Source organism: Crocodylus porosus, unplaced genomic scaffold (genome assembly GCF_001723895.1).
Source record: "Crocodylus porosus isolate Cpor-Errol unplaced genomic scaffold, CroPor_comp1, whole genome shotgun sequence".
NCBI lineage: Eukaryota > Metazoa > Chordata > Crocodylia > Crocodylidae > Crocodylus > Crocodylus porosus.
This window is the reverse complement of record NW_017728922.1, coordinates 6,121,281-6,139,687: the sequence shown is the minus strand read 5'-3', so window position 1 is coordinate 6,139,687 and position 18,407 is coordinate 6,121,281. Positions and strand designations below refer to the sequence as shown.

Here is an 18,407-nt window from a genome sequence, read left to right as displayed (position 1 = left end):
CACCTTCAAGAGTAAATTGGATGCTTATCTTGCTGGGATCCTATGACCCCAGCTGACTTCCTGCCCTTTGGGGCTGGACTCGATGATCTCCCAGCCCTAATGTCTATGAAATCTATGAAATATGTAATTTGTGGGTGCCAATCTGTGACTAGGGTCCAAGACACTTCAATAACAACAAGAATCCGCTACAACTGGAATGGATGCCTTATGCTGCCCACAAGCAGTATGGCTAATTAACACAAATTAGAGAAGCACTGTCCTGAAGACTGGGAATAATTTCTGCACCCCATATTAAGGCTTTTCTAGTTGCTTCTCTCTTCCCAAGCTGTGCATGCAGATGTTACTCTGAAGTGGCCTGTTGTCTGAGGCTCTCAAACTTGTTTTACTTATATCATGACCTAGATTCTAGCAGGGACTGCCAGAGGGGAAGCCCAGCATTTCTCTGTATTGCACCACGGAAACCACCCAACTTAAATGGATTACTCCTTTGCCATGGGCTGACTTGCTTGTGCTAGTTTGCTTCACTCAAACTTTTATTACAACACAGAAAAGAATATTGTGCTGAAGCAACCTGGAATATTGAACTGTCTTGTCTGCTTCCTATTCCCCCCCACCCCCACCCCCGCCTTAAGAACAGGTGCCTTTTCTTTCTGTGCTGACCAAGGTATTATTGTCCTAAAACACATAATTTATACATTACAGCTAGGGAAGGGATTTACTCCAAAGGGTAGAATCTAGATGATGTCTCTGTCACTGCTCCTCAGTAACATCTTTCAAAATATCCTTGCTGCAAATCTGGATCCACAGTTAGCAAAGCAGCAAAAGTGACAGCACTTATATGCAGCATCAGAGGCCAGTGTCCTCCCCCACATGAGCAAGTCTGACAGAGGTTTTTATTCACTACAACTTGCTTGTATGGTAATAGTTTAAATAATTCTATGACCTAACTACTGCCTGAAACAGTAAGGGACTAGATTTGATGACCCAAGAGGGCTCTTCCAGTTGCTATGGTTTTATGGGGAGGATTCCCCAAATCCCAAGCCAGTGTAGTTTTGAGGACCTGAATAATTCCAGGCATCATTGTGCACAGTGAAGGGTAAGAAATTTCTAGCAGGGAATGATAGTAACTGTTTCAATACCAGTATTTTCAAATCCAAGTTTTTTTGAAGAATTGAGTCAGACTCCTTCCCACCCACCCCCAAGAGATTTGGTTTCAAAATCAAGACATGTTTAAATTTAACACACTTTGGGGCCTTATAACTTGCACCTTTTAGATGTCACCCTCAGTCTTTGCACAACAAGAAGGGCTAAAAACTGACTTCACGAAAGCTTAGGTTCAAATGACCCCCAGGTCTTTCCATAAAATGCCAAATAGCAAGAAATGCCTCAGAACACCATGATAATTAGCAGTTCTCAAGGAGCCATTTTGTATATTCAGTCTACAACCCTAGGCTAGATTAAAGGAAATGAAAGGAATAGCAGAGTCTCCATGAAGGATCTTAATGCTTGTATCTCCAATGAGAGGCAGTATCTCTTAAATAGTCTTTTCTGTCTGTCTGTAGAGACAAACGTTTTACCTGTGCAGTTACATAAGAGATGACAAACCAATTTGGGAAGGTTTAGGTCACTCTCAGAGTACCCTGAGCCTTCTACCAGATGCCAAACCCTCACACACAAGTTCTGGTTTACACCTACACAAAGGCCCCAAATATTCTTGTTTAAGGTCCACCAACACCACTAAAATACTGAAGCAAAATCTTACAGAGGGAAGAAAAATTAAGACTAAGACAGCAGTTGTCACCTCTGAATACTAACAATTACCATTTAGAGAAACAGGCCCTAACATTCATTTGGGACAGACAAGTCTTCCACTTTCCACTCTTTTTTTTTTTTTTAAGTCAGTTTTCTTCCACTTTGTATCCTAGAAGGTAAACCAGTTAACAACATGTAAGTTGGTAAGCAGCAAAATGACTGAGGTAGCAAAGTCTGTCTGTTAAAAAGGGACATTATTGGCTTAACTGAAAACTTTCACACTCAGCTGTGAAATATAGCAGGTGGTTGAGGATATGAAAAGTGGGAATATTATCCCATTATTTCCATCTCCCCAGGAAAAGCAAAAAAAAATCTCAGCTGTAGCTAAGTCCTGCAGGGAAGGTTTATTTCTCTTATAAAGCACCAGTTTAGAGTCTGTAAGCAGGTTACTTTTCTGTGCCTTTGAAGCACCTTCTCAAAAAGCTTCAAATGCTCAGCGTTTCATTAGATCTTTCGAAGAAACTCTGAGCCAGGATCGTGCCTGGTGTAAAATGATTGTATATGTACCAGTTTACACAGCTGAGAATCTACCCTTCTGTCTGCTACACAAATCCAGTTTGCACCTACTGTATTATAATGCAAAGCAATTTCAAACATCCTTTCAGCTCAGGTTTGATCTGCTCGTAAAATCTGACCTGCCAGAAATGCTGAAATGTTGCCTTGAGAAGAATATGCCTCCATGTACAGGGTACAGCTCTTTTTAGTGACTCTGGATTATTTCTACCAAAGACTGAAGTGAAAATGCATGAAAATGGCACTTTACCTTCTTACCAGGTTGTTTGTGTAATAAATATTTTCAGTCCTTGAAAATAACCAGCGATCCAGACTGGATATGATTTAAACCAGATGGATAAACTGGAAGTGAAGGTGGCTGTTAGTTTCTGGCACTCCCAGGAGAACAAAAAAAATCATAGCTCACAGATGAGTATCCCACCTGGATAAACTGGTGGTAGGAAGAAAGGGACCTGTGTCTAACAGCTTCTGTTGCCTCTTCTGGTATGGCCAAGTGTCCAGGTGCTAGTGAAGCCGCTTTGGTCACCTCCTCCAAGAAGAGGAGAGTGACTTCAAAGGTTGCATAACCCCAACGATTTAAATCCAGAAGCCAAGGGGAGCTACCAAAAATGACTCACGGGGTGTCTTTTTTTTATATAAAATAGTTAACATTGTTAAATGGCTCTTTAAAAACACACGCTCACACACCACTGAAGTTTCAGTATTTCCCTGACCTCCATTGATGGACTGTCCCGTGGGGAATCAATCAGCCAGAGAGCTCTGACAGGCTAGCAGCAGCTGGAGACCTCATAGTCTGAAGAAATATAGATTGGCAGAAATCTGCCTGAGTAAAAAGGAAGGGATTGTTAGGAAGCTTTTGGGAAGGGAAAGTGATTTGGTAAACAGAGCCTGCAGATTTCAGCCCTGCCCCCAAGATCTGCTGGTCCTAAGGAATACTTCTATAAAGGGCTGGAGCCCCTTATTTCTCTGGAAACCTGGTAGCATGGCTATGTGGGAGATGAACCCTCTCCTAATGATGAAACTGGGGCTATGGCCTTGTTCTCATTTGTATTTGTTACCAACCATGAGTCAACAGGCATCTTCCATTCATTAGCTATATATGAACATCCGCCATGGTCAGTGTAGCTCTTGGAGCCAGGCCTTTTAATTTTAAAATTCATCAATTTTATCAGCTACCCTATAGGTAGGTGGTAAATAAAACTGATTGATTGTACCTGATCTCTGTTCTCAACGTTCTCTGAACAACATTTGGTTCAGTTAAACACGGGGCCCTTGGTTCTTGATGAGGTGCCTCCTTTAAGAAAAGATGTAGTTTACCAAAGTTTGCTTAGTAGTGCCAAAAAACTGCAATACCATTGCAAACTTACAGTTGCTTTCTGTTCCTATTACAATACTAGTTATTCAGAAAACTTACAGCAGATCTGACTGTGAACTACTAAGATTTGTTGGCTGTAATATCACCCCAGCTTAAGTGTGATACTTTTACAAGCAATGCATAAATGAAAAATTTGACACATATGGTTTATGAAGGCTGGTGAAAGAAAACTAATAGCCTAATTTGATCTCCCCAAACTTTCTTCATGGTGTGGTGAGACTGGGCCACTGACTGATTGGATTTGAGGCCAATGGATACATTGAACTAGCTTGTGTAAGTGGATGGGCACTGGGCTTCTTCCCTCTGTTGAAGGACTCGCACTTACATAGTGAGAGCTATTAGGGAAAGGCAAATGCATTGTTCATGGTATTAATTATAATGATTTCTGTTTCAACTAGCACATTAGCTTGCAAATTCCTACTGAAGGCACCAATTCTGCAAGGTGACCCTTGCAACAAGATTGCAATATCAGTGTAAAGCCTCATTTACTTCCATGGGGTTTTGCAGGGGCAGGTCCTATTGCAGAATCAGGTCCACACTTTCGACACAGAATATTTTTATCAGAGTGTCTGTTAGTGAGCCATGTTAAGGTCAGTGTATAAGCAGTCCATTCAACTGAGCTGCTCTTTCTTTAGAACACATGCATGCTTCTTGTGACAAAACCCAGTTGTGCTGAAGGTTAACTGTTGCTCCAGGTCACGAATTTTCTCTTCTCTCTTGCTAAACAATTTTTTTTTTTTCCTTTTTCTGCTAGTAAAAATAGAAGTCCTTGCTATTCAAGACTATCTGAAAACATCCGCACAGCTGCTTTAACAAACGTGTAATTTAAGAGAAAAATACGCGCGCATTAGACCCTCTACAGCGGGGGTGGTCAAAGTCTGGCATGCGGGCCAAATCTGGCCAGCAATGGACTCCATTTCCCAGCAGCCCGTGCCCTCATGGCTGGGGCCAAATTTCATGGAGACCCCAGCAGCAGCTGCACTGTGATACTGTAGGGCCAGGGTTTCCATGGAGCCTGGTGGGGGGCTGGGCTGCAGGTGGGAGCAGGGTGGGCTTAGCTGCTAGCATCTGCGCAGAGCAGCAGCAGTGGCAGCACCGCCATTGCAACTGGTGGCTACAGGGGGTTATGGGGAATTTTGGGGTGGCCTCAAATCCACCCTCCCCCCCACCAGCACTGCCCCTGTTGGCAGGCCACACAGCAGGGTGGGGAGCTGCTCTGGGCTGGGCTGGGCTGGCATGTTGCAGTGGTGACTGTATGATCCAGAGCCACAATCTCCAGCCTACGTGCCCCAGCGGATGCAGGCAGCGGATCACGATGCTGCCCCCGCTCCGGACCATGCTGTCACCGCTGCAAGGAGCCAAGGCAGAGCTGTGATCCTCTGCCTGCACATCACTGCCCAGAGCGTGCAGGCTACAGATCATGGCTCTGCCCTGACTCTGGACCACACTGTCACCACTGCAAGATCCTAGCCCAGCCCTTGAGCAGCTCTATGCCCTGCCAGGGCAGCTGGAACCAGTCTCCACTGAGGCTGCTGCTGGGGTCTCCATGGAAACCGGCTCCAGCCCACAGGCAGGGGCTGCTGGGAAATGGAGTCTGGCCACCAGCCTGATCTACTATTTTGCCCACCTCTGCTTTAAAGTTACTTCTCCTTAAAAATGCCGAAAGTAAAATGTTACTTGTCCTTCATGCAGCGAGAGAGGATTTGAATACAGATTAAATATGCTTGAATCAAGAGGGGAAGGCTTGCAGCTCCCTTTGCGTTGGTACAATGCCATCAGCTTCAGCGGAGTCGTTCCCTAACTTTTTATAATGACAGTCACAATTGAGCTTGTGAGCTCCCAACATTAAAAACAGGGGAGGTTGGTTGGAGAGTAAACAAAAGAGCAATTTCCTTTTTCCAACTCTATCTGTTCATTCTCCTGCAGAAAAGAAAAAATTGTCATTGGTTTTAATTTTGCCAAAAGTTGGGGGTGAGCAAAAGAAATGAACTGGAGGAGCTGAAAAAAGAGACCAGCAGTGGAACAGGCTTGGCTGTAACTCAAGCCTCTCTGACTGTTGCAACTGGATAGGCTGGTAGATGGTGCAGCAGGCTAACGAGAAGCATGGCTGGTACCTTCGATCCAGTAATCTCAGTTTATTATCAGATTGCTGGAAGTATTTCCTCTCTGCACTGTTTGAGAGAGAGATGGAAAGGATCTGTTCCAAACCAAGCTTGACTGGTTCACCCATGAAACTGCACCAGAATTGCTTCTCCAAGCCCAGAGATTTGTTAGCCTTGAATACAAGCTCCTGGAAAAGTCATAGCCATTAGGTTTGCATTAAGTGGCTGATTGTCTGACCTTTTCTTTCTTCTTTTTGCAATTCCATTTTTTTAACTTGTAGCTTCTCTTGCTTCCATACTTCATCCAAGAACCATAAGGGAGGGGATATGTGAGGGCTTCTACCCAATTATGCATAAAGAAATGGCATGAGGAAACTGGAAGGCCACTCAGTGCCTAGCTACGGTAGATGCGCTATTACTGTGAGAAGATTTATGTTCATGACCTTCTGAAGTAAGGTGACAATACAGCCCATGCCATGCTGTATCTGATATGCATATTCATAGCTCGTTTGTTCATGAAAGAAATGACTGGATTGGCAATAGTTTTGAAGGACACTGAACATGGAGTTGAAATAGATTCAAGTTTCTTGCAAATTAGAACTTCATCATCTTCCTAATAAATTGGTAACCACTATAAATCTTTGCATATTGGTGTTGTTATTGGAAATACAGTGTTATATTTTATTGGATTGGAAACATTTCACAGCTATCAATCTGTCAATTCTTTTAGCACAACACAAGGTTTCTCCTGCTGATAGATGGTGATTCTAAATAATTTTAATAAAGTATTTCTACTTACAGTGGTGTCATGAAGCCTGCCTGCCTGTGAAATATTGTGATTTTTGAAGCACTCACCTGATAACACTCTTTAATTGTAACATTAATCTGTGTGTCAATCAAGCACTTACAGACTAATATATGGATTTTTTTGTCTGAGGTTTTCATAAAGGGGGTGGGAATTAAGATCATACAAAATTGTTGGCAGTATATGAAGAAAGAAGTGATGCCAGACTTGTAACCAATCATGAAAATGCATGTTGTGAAGCATAAAGAAAAGATGTACTCTTTGCTAATGAACTGTACTCTTATTCAAAGATTTTTCCAACAACTCGTTTATCTCAACAGTCCTGACACTGTGAATGAAGCAGGGTCTGGTTTGAAATAGCTGGAACAGATTTCATGCCTTTTGGACCAATAAAACACCAAGTAATAAGTATCTCCTGTACAGGCCTCCAGGTGCTTTCTGAAGGTCAGGGAATGGCATTGTTCCTATTTTACTGATGGCACAACTAAATCACAGAAAGATTAAGCAATTTGTCCAAGGTCACAAAGTGAGTTCATTGCAAAGATGGCTCCTGTGCCCTATGAGGCAGGCTTTGTTCCAGGGAAAATGAAGCTGTGTGGTTGAACCTCCAAACCTTCTGGGGTTCAACTTGAAGGATTCAGCTGACAGCATGGAGTCAGCCAAGGTTACAGACTGGATTGGAAGGTCCACAGGTTCACTCCCAGAGCCAGCCAAAAAAATGCCAAAAAGAAGTAAGGGAGGGAATCATGTGAACATCAAATTATAGAAGTGGGACTCAACCAGTGCTAACCCTCCCTTGGTGTAGGAGATGTGGATTGCCAACACTTTGGCCTTCCTGGAATCAGAACCTCTGAAAAGGTGCCATTTGATTTTTTTACTCTAAATGTAGGCAAAGCTCACATAGAAAATAAGGGTTGGCTCTGCTTGAAGGAGCTAGTTCACTAACTTTTATCATCTACAGAACAAAGTACCAAGCTCACCTTTTTATTTTTGTGTGTTGCTCACTGATCTCTCTCTGAAGTTTATACTAGCAGATGCAACAGGTCCATGACCCAGGCTGCATGTTAGCTTAATTTTTCATTGAAGCTTTCCTACCGCTCCCCTTGTTTGCCTGGTGTTACAGCCAACCTCAGACAACTTGACCTGGCAGGTAGATGAGATTCTACTAAACTGCTTCTAGCCCTATCTGCTGGTCTAGAAAAGGTGCCTTTGTCAGGAGCGTTTCTCATTTCCACAAAACTCCAGCCTAAGAGATGTGATTCTGCCACTCTTACATTAGTGCTACTTGTGACTGAAAGTACAAGCCAATATTAGTAACAGTGGCAGAATTGAATCCTAGGCAGTTTGGTACTTATCCCTATGTATACATCTATAAATTCATCTATTAAACTGATTTTAGATGTGCAAGCCTGTTTCAGCAATTACAGCAAAAATCTTTATAGCCCTTTTGGTTTGAATTGGGCTGGTTTCAAACCCAGGTACTAAAATGAATAAAATTATCTTGAAAAGCACTGTACTCCAGACTCCTCTGCATCATGTTATGAAAGACACAAAGATAATATTTGTATAAATTAAAGCTATTGGAGATGTATGGTATTTCAGTTTCTGCTTCATTAAGTTGTCCTCCAGCCTTGAACATCCTGAGATCTATTCTGCAGTACTTTTCTATTTTAAATTTAATCTACCCTGCTGCAGAATGAAAGCTTAAAAGGATATTGCCTCTTTAAATTAAATGTGAAAAAAAATAACAATGGCAAAGTTCTTGCTGAATTGAATGCAATCTATTACAAAGTTTTAGATTTCATAATGATTACCAGTACTTTCATATATCCATTAACTTCTCAGATAGTTCAGCAGTATGTTTCTCCACTGCTTCCTACTGGTTCACAGTGACCACTATTAGCCAATTATTTTATTTTTTTTTTTTTGTAGATAAGACCAGAAGAGATAGTTGTGGTCATCTAGTCTGACCTTCTGTATAGAACAGGCCTTAAGACTTCCCTGAACAAATTTCTGTTTAACTAGAGCATGTCTTTGTACATTTTTCTAAAAAAAAAAAAAAAAAATATCTAGATTTTAAAATTTCCAGGATGGAAAATCCACTATAACCCTTGGTAAATTGTTCCAGTAGATAATTAGCTTACCAGTTTGTTTGTTTTTTAAATTGCATTGTTTTGAGTTTAAATTGCTCTTGCTCTGACTTCCAGTCATTGGCTCTTGCTAGAATTTTGCTGTAGATCCCTATACTAAATAATTGTTTCCAATACACACATCTACAGACTGTAGTCAAGCTACCACTTGAACATCTCTTTAAGAAGCTAAATAGATTGAGCTCTTTAAGCCTCTCATAATGCAAGTGTTAATCATTCTCATGGTTCTTCCCTTGACCCCTCTCTAATTTTTCAACATTCTTGAACTGAGGACACCAACCCTCAAAACAGTATTTTAGTGGTGGTGGCCATGGGAATATATGCCCACCTTATCTTCTGTTTTGGTAAGACTATAGGTCTAGGTCTATAGAGGGGTTGGGTATGATGATATTAAGGCAATTGCAGAATTCTTTAGCAAAATCCATAGCTGTGAGAGAGGATGTAGGCTCCCTGTACAATGCATGGGGAGAGTTGGGCAACTCAGCACAAGCCTCAGAAAGGTCAGCACACTAAGCAAGGAACTGTCTAAGCTAGCTAATAAGAAATGCTGAAGATAAGGGTTTGTTTTAAATAATCCCTCTCTCTCTCTCTCTCTCTAGTAGCATCTTACTCTGCACTACCAGGGTGTACCTTCCTCAGTTCAAGACTTGCAACACAAACCTCTTCTGAGGGAATTTGTCTATGTCCAAAACAGTCACAGGAGATACAGTGCCCCCTTAGTCCAGTAGTTCAAAGCACTCGGTCAGGATGTAGGAGACTATGGATTCAGTCCGTCCCATCCCTGAGGGGAGTCAAGTCCCCATCAAACCTAAGCTATTCTGGAACTGCAGGGAGGTCTCTGAAGGCTGTGGAAGCTGCTCCACTTGCACAACACATTTAGATTTGTTGCGCCAGAAAGTAGGAGCAAGCATGAACGTGACTGTTTAAGTTGGTGATTAATGGAGAGAGGCCTGATTCCAGTCCCTGCTCCAAAGATATTGAATGGAAAAGATTCCTACACTTTGTGCAGAGCTCTTTCTAATAGATGTGTTTAGAGTGCTTGCTAAATTTAGCCCCTGAGGCAAGGTAGGTGAAGGAATGCCTAGTTTGTAGATCCTGGCAGGGCTTAGGCATGAGAGAGCTAAACTGTTTAGTCTTGCTAGGATTCAGATGCTTCTGTGCAGGCTCAGAAACAGAACTTTAGCTGCCTGGGGGAATTTTATTATTGAAAACTGAAGCATCTATGGACTCGAGGTACCTCCAGGGTTAAACAACAGTATGGGGGCAGGGGTTGAGGATCTGAAGTTTGGACTTAAGTGGACTTAACTCCTTTTGTGAGCCCAGATCTTCAAGGAAACAGACCTCAGCATTTATATAATGCTTGCTGAAGACTGTAACTGGTGATGGGCAGATTTCTGGAAGTAAAGGTAACAGAAGACAATGGATGTATGTTGATACAAAGAGGCACTTGGGTGGAAAAGGTCATGGAGTGTGTGGATTTGTGTGATACCCTAGTGCATCACAGTCCAATGAAAGGCTGGCTGTATGAAATGGAGCTCTCCCTGGATTTTACTATTGTACAGGGTTCTTATGGATATTCAGCATGAGAAATCCCCAGGAAAAGGAAAATACAGTCTGGAGGGAAATAAAGCTGTGTTATTGAAAGCCAGCAATTAAAGAAACCAACTGAGATTTCAAGAGAAACCATTAATTCATCAGGCAAAGTATTTAATTAAAACAGAAGCATTGTATTCATCAAGTTTTTTCTAATTCAGAGTAAGCCTCCCCATTTGCTACAGGTATATTGCACTTGCAACAGTAGTTGGGGAAACCTTTACAGTTGCTTTTTTGTAATGAAGTTGTTAGTTCAGTGATGGAATGAACACACCTGTTCCCTGGGGTCCTGGGTTCTTGGCTCAAGGTGTCTGCAGCCCTGATATACGTATAGGGTGGAGCAAACTGATTCAAGCAAAGGCAGATACTGTTTACAGCTTAATTGCTGCAGCAATATACCTCTACTGCATTCAGTCCAGCTATGTCTTCACAGAAGGAACCTAATCGGGTGAAATCTTGGCCCCATTAAAGTCAGTGGCAAAACTCCTGCTCTTCAACCATGGTAGAATTTCACTCCAGACGTAGAACGTGGTTGTGTTTTTCAAGTAGAACAAGAGACTCTCGCCAGCTTCCTCTGGCCCCTAAAAATGTATTTGCTGGTCACTCACCAGATCTCTTCACTGGATTGCCTGGATAAATTCAGTTAAGCAAATCTGGGAACTGAGATATGCTGCTGCTGCCAAATCTTGTAACAAGGGACTCCTGCAAAGGGGAAAAAAAGCCTGTGATAAACTTTGTGTACCAGGATGCTGGCAGTGTTGGGTGGGTGAGTGGGAGACAACAGAAACCCATTCATTTTGGGGGCGTTATTCCCCTTGTTTAATCAAAACTAGGCTTCCCTAACCATAACCAAAGAGGGAGGCAGCAGCACTTGGCAAACAAACTTCTATTAAGTGCATTTGCTGGAAATGTTTATACTTTGTTCTTGACAACTATCTTGAATATATTGAGAACATTGCACAGTGTTCCAGCTTGCATAATTTTGAAGTGGGGGCAAAGTCCTTGTGGGGAAGTTTGAAGTATCTTTCCTTAGGACTTTTTTTTTCTTTAACCTCTCCTTCAGTGTGATCTGATCCAGTCTAAAATCAAAATATTTTTGCTTAGAAAGTATTTTTGTGATCCAGAAAGATCTTTCTTTCTTACAGGGCTGATTTAGACACCTCTGGGGCCATGTGTATGGTGAGGGGAACTTGTTTTAAAAAGTGGCATTCCACCTCCTTCTTCATTTGGTCTGGCAGATGTTTCAGAAGGGGTTCCTTGCCTTCCTGCAAAACTCCCCTCTAGCAGTACATCCTTGTCTGGAAACTCTCTACCTCTTCCCCTTTCACATCCAGATCCTGCAATAGTTTAAAAACTTTTCTAAAGCTTTTTTTCTAACGCTTCTTTTTCCGATCCAGAGCAGGTCAACTTGTAAAAGAAAAACAGACCTAAATGGACCTTTTTATTCAACTGGGCTGCTAGCCAGCTTGCAGATGTGCCATCTGTGACAACCCAGGAGAAAGACCCCCTGCTTTGCGTATCAGGGAAGGAAGAAAAGGGGCAGCTTAGGAAGCTGGTTAGAAGAATATGGGTGCTGTCCTCTTCCAGGATGTCCAAACCTAGATAGTGGCCAAACTTCTGGACAGGGTACAGTAGCCCATGTGAAATGAATCTGGAGGTCAGACTAATTCCTAATGGATGAACAGTCCACATTAGACTCTTTTTTGACTTCCTTGAGAGCCTCTCTAGAAAAAGGTAAGAATATAACAGATGTAGAGAGTTAACTGCTTTCCCCTCTAGGCCCTTGGTAGATAGAGGCAGGTGCAGGAATGACCTGCTGGTGGGGAGAGGACAGATGGTGAAAACTTGACCAATCCACTGCTTATATTGAGGGTACCACTGTGCTGCGCAATCAATCCTGGCACCTTCCCCAATACTAAATTCCAGCAAAAAAAAAGAGGGGGGGCTTTAGCTATGAAGGGGAGAGAATAGTGATAATGAAACAATATCATGGGAGGCCAGTCCCCTGAATTGATAGATATATATACATATATATATATTTTTTTTTTAGAAGATCTAATGAGTTAGTGAAATATGACAGGCAGCCATTGCTGTGGGCACCATTTGTGGGCCTCAGAGAAATGAGCTGGTGGTCTCTTGCAGCACAGTCTCAAGTTAGAGAGCAGTCCGCATCATAAAAACGTCAGGCATAATTCAATATGCCATGACTGGAGTCTGCACTGAGCAGAGCTAGGGCAAAGCAGAGAGACTAAATCACCCATCTGACTCCTGGAGCACATAGTCCCCCTTCAGGTCAAGACTGTGAGCTAGGGGCTGCCTGCATTGGTGTGATGTTCTTTCCTCATAGGTGCCTGGCCATTGTTTCCATCACTATAAGTTTCTTTACTTGCTGTGAAAACAGAGATGCAGAAATGCTGAAGGGTTAATAATGTCTGGAGAGAAGATGCACAGCTCTGAACAGTAGAAGGAGCTGGTGTGTTTTTTCTCTTCTACTTGTAAAGATCCCCTTTTTTCTGTATAATTGTGCATTGTAGTTATCACAAAGTTAACAGGTTGTTTGTCTTTGAGAATTGAAGGGAGTCTGTGTAAACCTCCATACAATTTACTTTAATAACTTGCCAAACCTGCACCAAGTCGTAAACCCATATACTGTATGCAACATTACCAGTAGAGCAAGTACTGGAATGCAAGGGCTAGAATAATTTGACAGCTAACATAAAGCACCATGATTTATATTTGGTTATATTGAGATTTTTCCCCCCTTCTTTGAGCACTTCATATAAATATTTACTTGGATCCTAGGACCTTGCTTAACCCTTGAAGTGCAGCATTTATCTTTGTATTTTTATTTTCAAGGGACTACCCCAGAAATACCCTTGCTTTTAAAAATGCAAGTGATTTTAAACCAAAATAGCTTAACCTATAAACTGTTTCATCTATAAACACCCAGCTCTGGTAACTATGATATATTTACTGTAAAGTTCAATTGGAAACAGATTAGGGAAGAGACTTCTTTAAAACGATACAAGACTTCATTGATTTATTAGAAACAGCATTTTTAGATTCTATGCCAGAGACAAGATGATAATGCCACTATGTTTAAGTTTGATCCAAATTACTTCATTAATTATTGAACCGAGTGACATGACTATACAATCTGCTTATTATGTCAAATTTAACTCTTACCTGTCATTTCATTCCACTCTTTCTGCTTGGCCTTCTTTAAATTCCAAATAAGGTGACTTAACTCTGACTCCTCAAGCTTCTGTGTGCAGCAGTCTTTTCAAGAGAGATCTAGTAGCACTTCGGGCTGGGAAATAGATATGCCAGGGTTTATTTTGCTATGCAATTTTGTGCTGCTTAGATAACAGAAGGCCCAAATGTTCATGTGTCTGCTCTTTCTGGGTACCCAGACTTGACAGGATTTGGGCATTTAAAAATGAATGGATGCTGCTAAAACTGCTGTTACAAAACCTCTTTGCTATTCAGCTTCTGTAGAATGGGCTCATTTTCTCACATTCTTCAGGTTCTGTGGATGTAATTCATTACAGGCTTCAGCTCTTTGGTGCTTGTGCTTAGGTAGTGCACCAGATACATTACTGTCACTTAAAGATAGAGACAACGGTAAGCTGCAGCTGACTAGCGTAGAAAAATCGACCATATCCAAATAGACTTAACGGCCTTATGTTCTGAGGTTCTGAACACATTTGGGTCTCCCTGCCTTCAACACTGGTGACAGATGACAAAGTGCTGCCTGCTTCCATGGTAAGCAGTGCTGCATTTCACTAAATATGATGTGCAGGGCTGCCTGTGATTTAACAAGAATGAAAGAGTGAATGAAATAAAAGCTTTTCTTCTCAGACCTTGAAGGGATTGCTTGCCTCGGCAGTGCAAATAAAGAATAGCAAAGCCAGATGCAAAAGATTCAGCTTCCTTTTGCTGCTGCTAATCAACTTTAAATAGAAAAAAAGAAAATATATTGGGGGGAGGAGAGTTGAAAGATGTCATGGCAGAGACCTCTATCTAGTCAGATTTACTCTTTGAACTCTATGAAAGGCTTTAGGGTAATATCTGCATCACAACACAGAAGCAACAGGGGAACATTTAGCAAAATCCTAGGGCGCAGATTTATTGCCATCAGTAATTTCATCCATATTGCAGAGGGCTAGTCTCTGTAATGGCAAAGTTTCAGTAGGAATGGGATTGGACCCAAAAACATAGGTCGAAATTGTATGCTGGCTAGCTTCCCCTCAGCATCTCATGGCATTCTCACTGATTTCATAAACCTACCAACTTCAAGCCACAGTGCATGGAAAAGGGGTAGGCTGAACTGAGTGAACAGAGACTTGGATTTGGACTTTGACACTGTGCTTTATTTCCACCTCTGCCCCTAGCCTACTTACTGACCTTGGCCCTGTGCTTCTGTTTCCCTCTTTGCAAAGTGCTTTGAGATTTTGCTAGTGAAAGCCAATATAAAGAGCTATGCATTAATAATTATTAATGCAGATTCCAGAAGACCCATTTCTTGCAGTCTTTACTCCAGCAAAATTCCCACTGAAGGTAACTGCCCTGATGCTGATCTTGTTACACCTATCGACATAAATCAGGAGCAATGATCTTGAACTCAGTGGGACACATGCTAATGTAAAACCAGTATGAGGGTGAATCAGGTCTACTATGGAGTTTTTGCTTGAGAGCAGCAGCAGAATTGGATATTCAATATCCAGGAACAATCTGCACATAGTTGTATGTGCATACACACAGATGCGCTCTATGATTATACAGGGCAATTGCAACATGAGGGCCTTCCAGCAGTAGCATTGAGTAAAAGCATCCATTTTCAGTCTTATAAATAATATTGGTGCTATATCTATATGGACATCATGGTATCATAGCGAAAGCAAGAGTCTGCAAAGAACGTGCAGTCAGCTAAATGGTTCTGCGTCAGGGCTGTTCAATGACATTGTCACTGAAGGAACTTGGTATGGTATAAACTCTCTTGCCTTTCCCTCCCTAATAAAAAGTTCGAAATGTTTCTTTTAAGAAAGCACTAAACTTGGTAAAAGGACATAGCTTTTCTACCTTGCTCCCTGCCCCTCATGCCTCAGGATATCATAAATTTTTTATACCAATAAAACAGAATTTTTGATGAGCTGCTATTTTGCATTAAAGCAACTTTACATGCAAAGATTGCATAATAGGAAGTAAAATTGAATTTTGCCTCAGAACAAGTTCTTATTATTAATTTAAATGTTTTTTTTATATATTTTAGCAGCAGCTTACCATTCTATATATTTAATTTCTTTCAAGCGAGAACACTTAGCATGGGTTTCCTTATCTAAACAAATCTTTTAAGCGAACACATGTATAAAGTGGAAATGTAATGTTTTGCATCTGTGCCTTAAGACAAACAGTGAAACTTTAAAAGGGGAAATAAAATAAGGTGAAGGACAGCTATCTCTAAAACCTGATATTAACCGCTGTGTGACAAAAGGGCATGTCGGTTTTCTTGACAGTGACATGCTTTTTCCCTCTACTATGACTATGGCAATATGTTTATTGCAATGGTATGGTACCAAGACTACATAAATACAATAAACCCTCAGTGGAACACTTGTGTGTAAGGCAGAGGATTTGCGGCATCTTAGCTCTCAAATCCATTGCAATCCATTTTCTAACGCGGCCATACAACATGATGGTCTGGGGAAAGCACACAGACAGAAATGATTTCCTCTCTTCCATGAATGCAGAAGCAAGGCAAGGTTTGTAGCACTTATGCGCTGCTCAAAATATGCCATTCACTTAAGTCACTTTTAAAAAAGCAAGTAAAGCAAACACTGAGAGCCCCCCCATGTCCCCCATATACAGCCATACACACTCTAACACAGCTCACAGCAAAAGTCCAATGTGGAATTGTTGAGACCACTGAATACTACATTAGGCAGAGCACTAAGGAAGGATTATGCAATAAGCCATTATGTGGTGTAGCGTGTTTTGATTTTTAACTTCAGATTTACTGTAACCCTAATGGAGTGAAGTATAATTATAATTAATGTTAAAAGCCCTGTGGTCTAAATAAGGAGGAAAATAACATTTCTTATTGAGCCTGGAACAGGTATTATGATTATTAATAATAATATTTTACATAAGGAGATCAGAACTGTAAGGGGGAAAGTTGTATCTGAGAAGATAGCAGCTGCTTAAATGTTGACAGTTTGCAAAGCATTGTGACTTGGAAACAGCACAAGCACGGGCTTATTGGAAGGCATGCACATATATGTCTCTTAAAGATAAACTCCTCGCAATTTGCAATGCCAGTGATTTGCAAACCCACTTGTCAGTCCCATTTCCAGTAACATGGCTAAGCAAAACAGTCCTGTCTAAACTGCACAGACACGGAAAATGCCTGCCCTTCATTTCTTTGCATATGGGGCTCCACAGCGAGAGGGGGGGGAGGGAAAAAAAAGCTCTATGTTTTATCTTTCTCCTCTGAAACCTGACACCAATACCCCTGAAGAGCTTCAATGACCTTGCTCTTGTCAGTCACCAAAAGCAACCAGCCTGCTAGAAAGAGACGGGCATTTAGCCAACTTAAAAAATTAAAACCTAAAACAGCTGGGAAGTTCTCTCGCAAGCCCTGGCTCATCCTAATAACACATCTAGCCTGCCCACCCTAACGCTGAGCACTGCTCTACTGTATTGCAAGAGCATCCACATCCAGCCTCTGCAGAAAGTCCTTATCCGTAGTCCAAAAATGTTTAGTCTTAGTTTTTTCTGGGTTTTGGAAATAATCTAAGAAAATATTTGTAACGTGCTGAAGTTGTGTGCGTTTGTTGTGTTGGGGGGGAGGGGGGGTTGGTTCATCACGTCGTCTACAAATTGCCTGGCACAAGTATTGTGCGTGTGTGCGCGTGTGTCGCCAACTGTGTTTCCTGTCTGCGTGTCTCATTTAATTCTGGGAGCAGCCCTCGCTAGTAGTCACCTCTGCCCTGAAGGGAGAGAATCCTTGAGCAATGCAAATCTCTGTACAGCTGTTAGCAATAGCTCTTGCAAAACTGCAAGATCAAACAAAATAATATGATTTTCACTGAAGGGGCTCTTTCTCCTGCACTACAAGAGATCACAATTTAACTGGCGCTCTGAAGCCAAATTTGGAATTGCAAACCCTGGGCTTTTTTATGTGCATACATGAAATATAGCTATAGCCCAGCTCGCTGACAATAAATAACGAAGCCAGACCAATTGGATTAGTGAATTTTGCAGGCTGTGTGTTTAAAGATCATCATCATCATTCAAAATAAAATAAAAACAAGCAGTGCTACCAGTTTGATTTCTGGGGAGGTGGGCAATCTTCTACCTTTGCACAGCCCCTAGCAAGGGAGCCCTGGAGTGGAAATGGCGTGAAATAATAACTTGCAGGTCTGAACAGTGGAGGGCACCGAGGGCCCGATCCTGTCCGTCTTGCAAAACTTCCGCAACCTGGAGGGAGACCGGGATGGGATCTCGTCATTAGCAGCTAAGCACCTGGAGGGCATCTTGCCCATGTCCACCACTTCCACTTGAGCAGAAGTGGAGGGAGCGGTGGGTTCAGTCTGGGAAAACTGAGCTGAACACCTGCAAGCCAGACGTTTTAGTCCTGTCTTGGGGAGAAAAGCCAGTGCACGTGTGCACACCGCCTCTCCCTGAGTCTCCCCGTGACTTACACATTTGCTGGTGCCGCTTCACGCCCTCCCCTCCGCGCCCCGCTCCGGCCCTGTCTCTGCCTCTCCCTGCGCGGGGCCCGCGCACCCGCGTGCAGCCCGGCATGTCTGCGAGGGGGCAGAAGGAGATGGGCCCGGGGAGGGAAGCGAGGCTTTTCAGCCCTGCTAAAAACGCAGCGGCCTTTTTTTCGTCCTCCGCACTGAAACCAGGTCGCCAAAGGGCTCTGGCTGTGCGGTGCTCCCTACGGAAAACGCCGGCGTGCCCCCGAGGCGCGGGCAGGCGCTGCCCGGTGCCCGCCCTCCGCAGGGACTCGAGGAGCACCCTGCGGCCGCACCTCGGGGCTCTGCTCGGAGGGG

General features: G+C 42.5%; 1 long non-coding RNA gene across 1 annotated transcript in view; it reads right to left on the bottom strand.

Annotated features, from left to right (window-relative positions):
* LOC109313195 overlaps nucleotides 1-18,091 on the bottom strand; it is a 31,554-nt gene extending 13,463 nt beyond the window's left edge. The window contains exons 1-4 of the long non-coding RNA XR_002101983.1: nucleotides 18,054-18,091; nucleotides 10,959-11,052; nucleotides 3,039-3,148; nucleotides 1,822-1,921 (exon numbers count right to left, since the gene is read on the bottom strand). This is a non-coding gene — a long non-coding RNA (uncharacterized LOC109313195). The remainder of the gene's footprint in view (nucleotides 1-1,821; nucleotides 1,922-3,038; nucleotides 3,149-10,958; nucleotides 11,053-18,053) is intronic.
* Nucleotides 18,092-18,407: the final 316 nt, after the last annotated feature.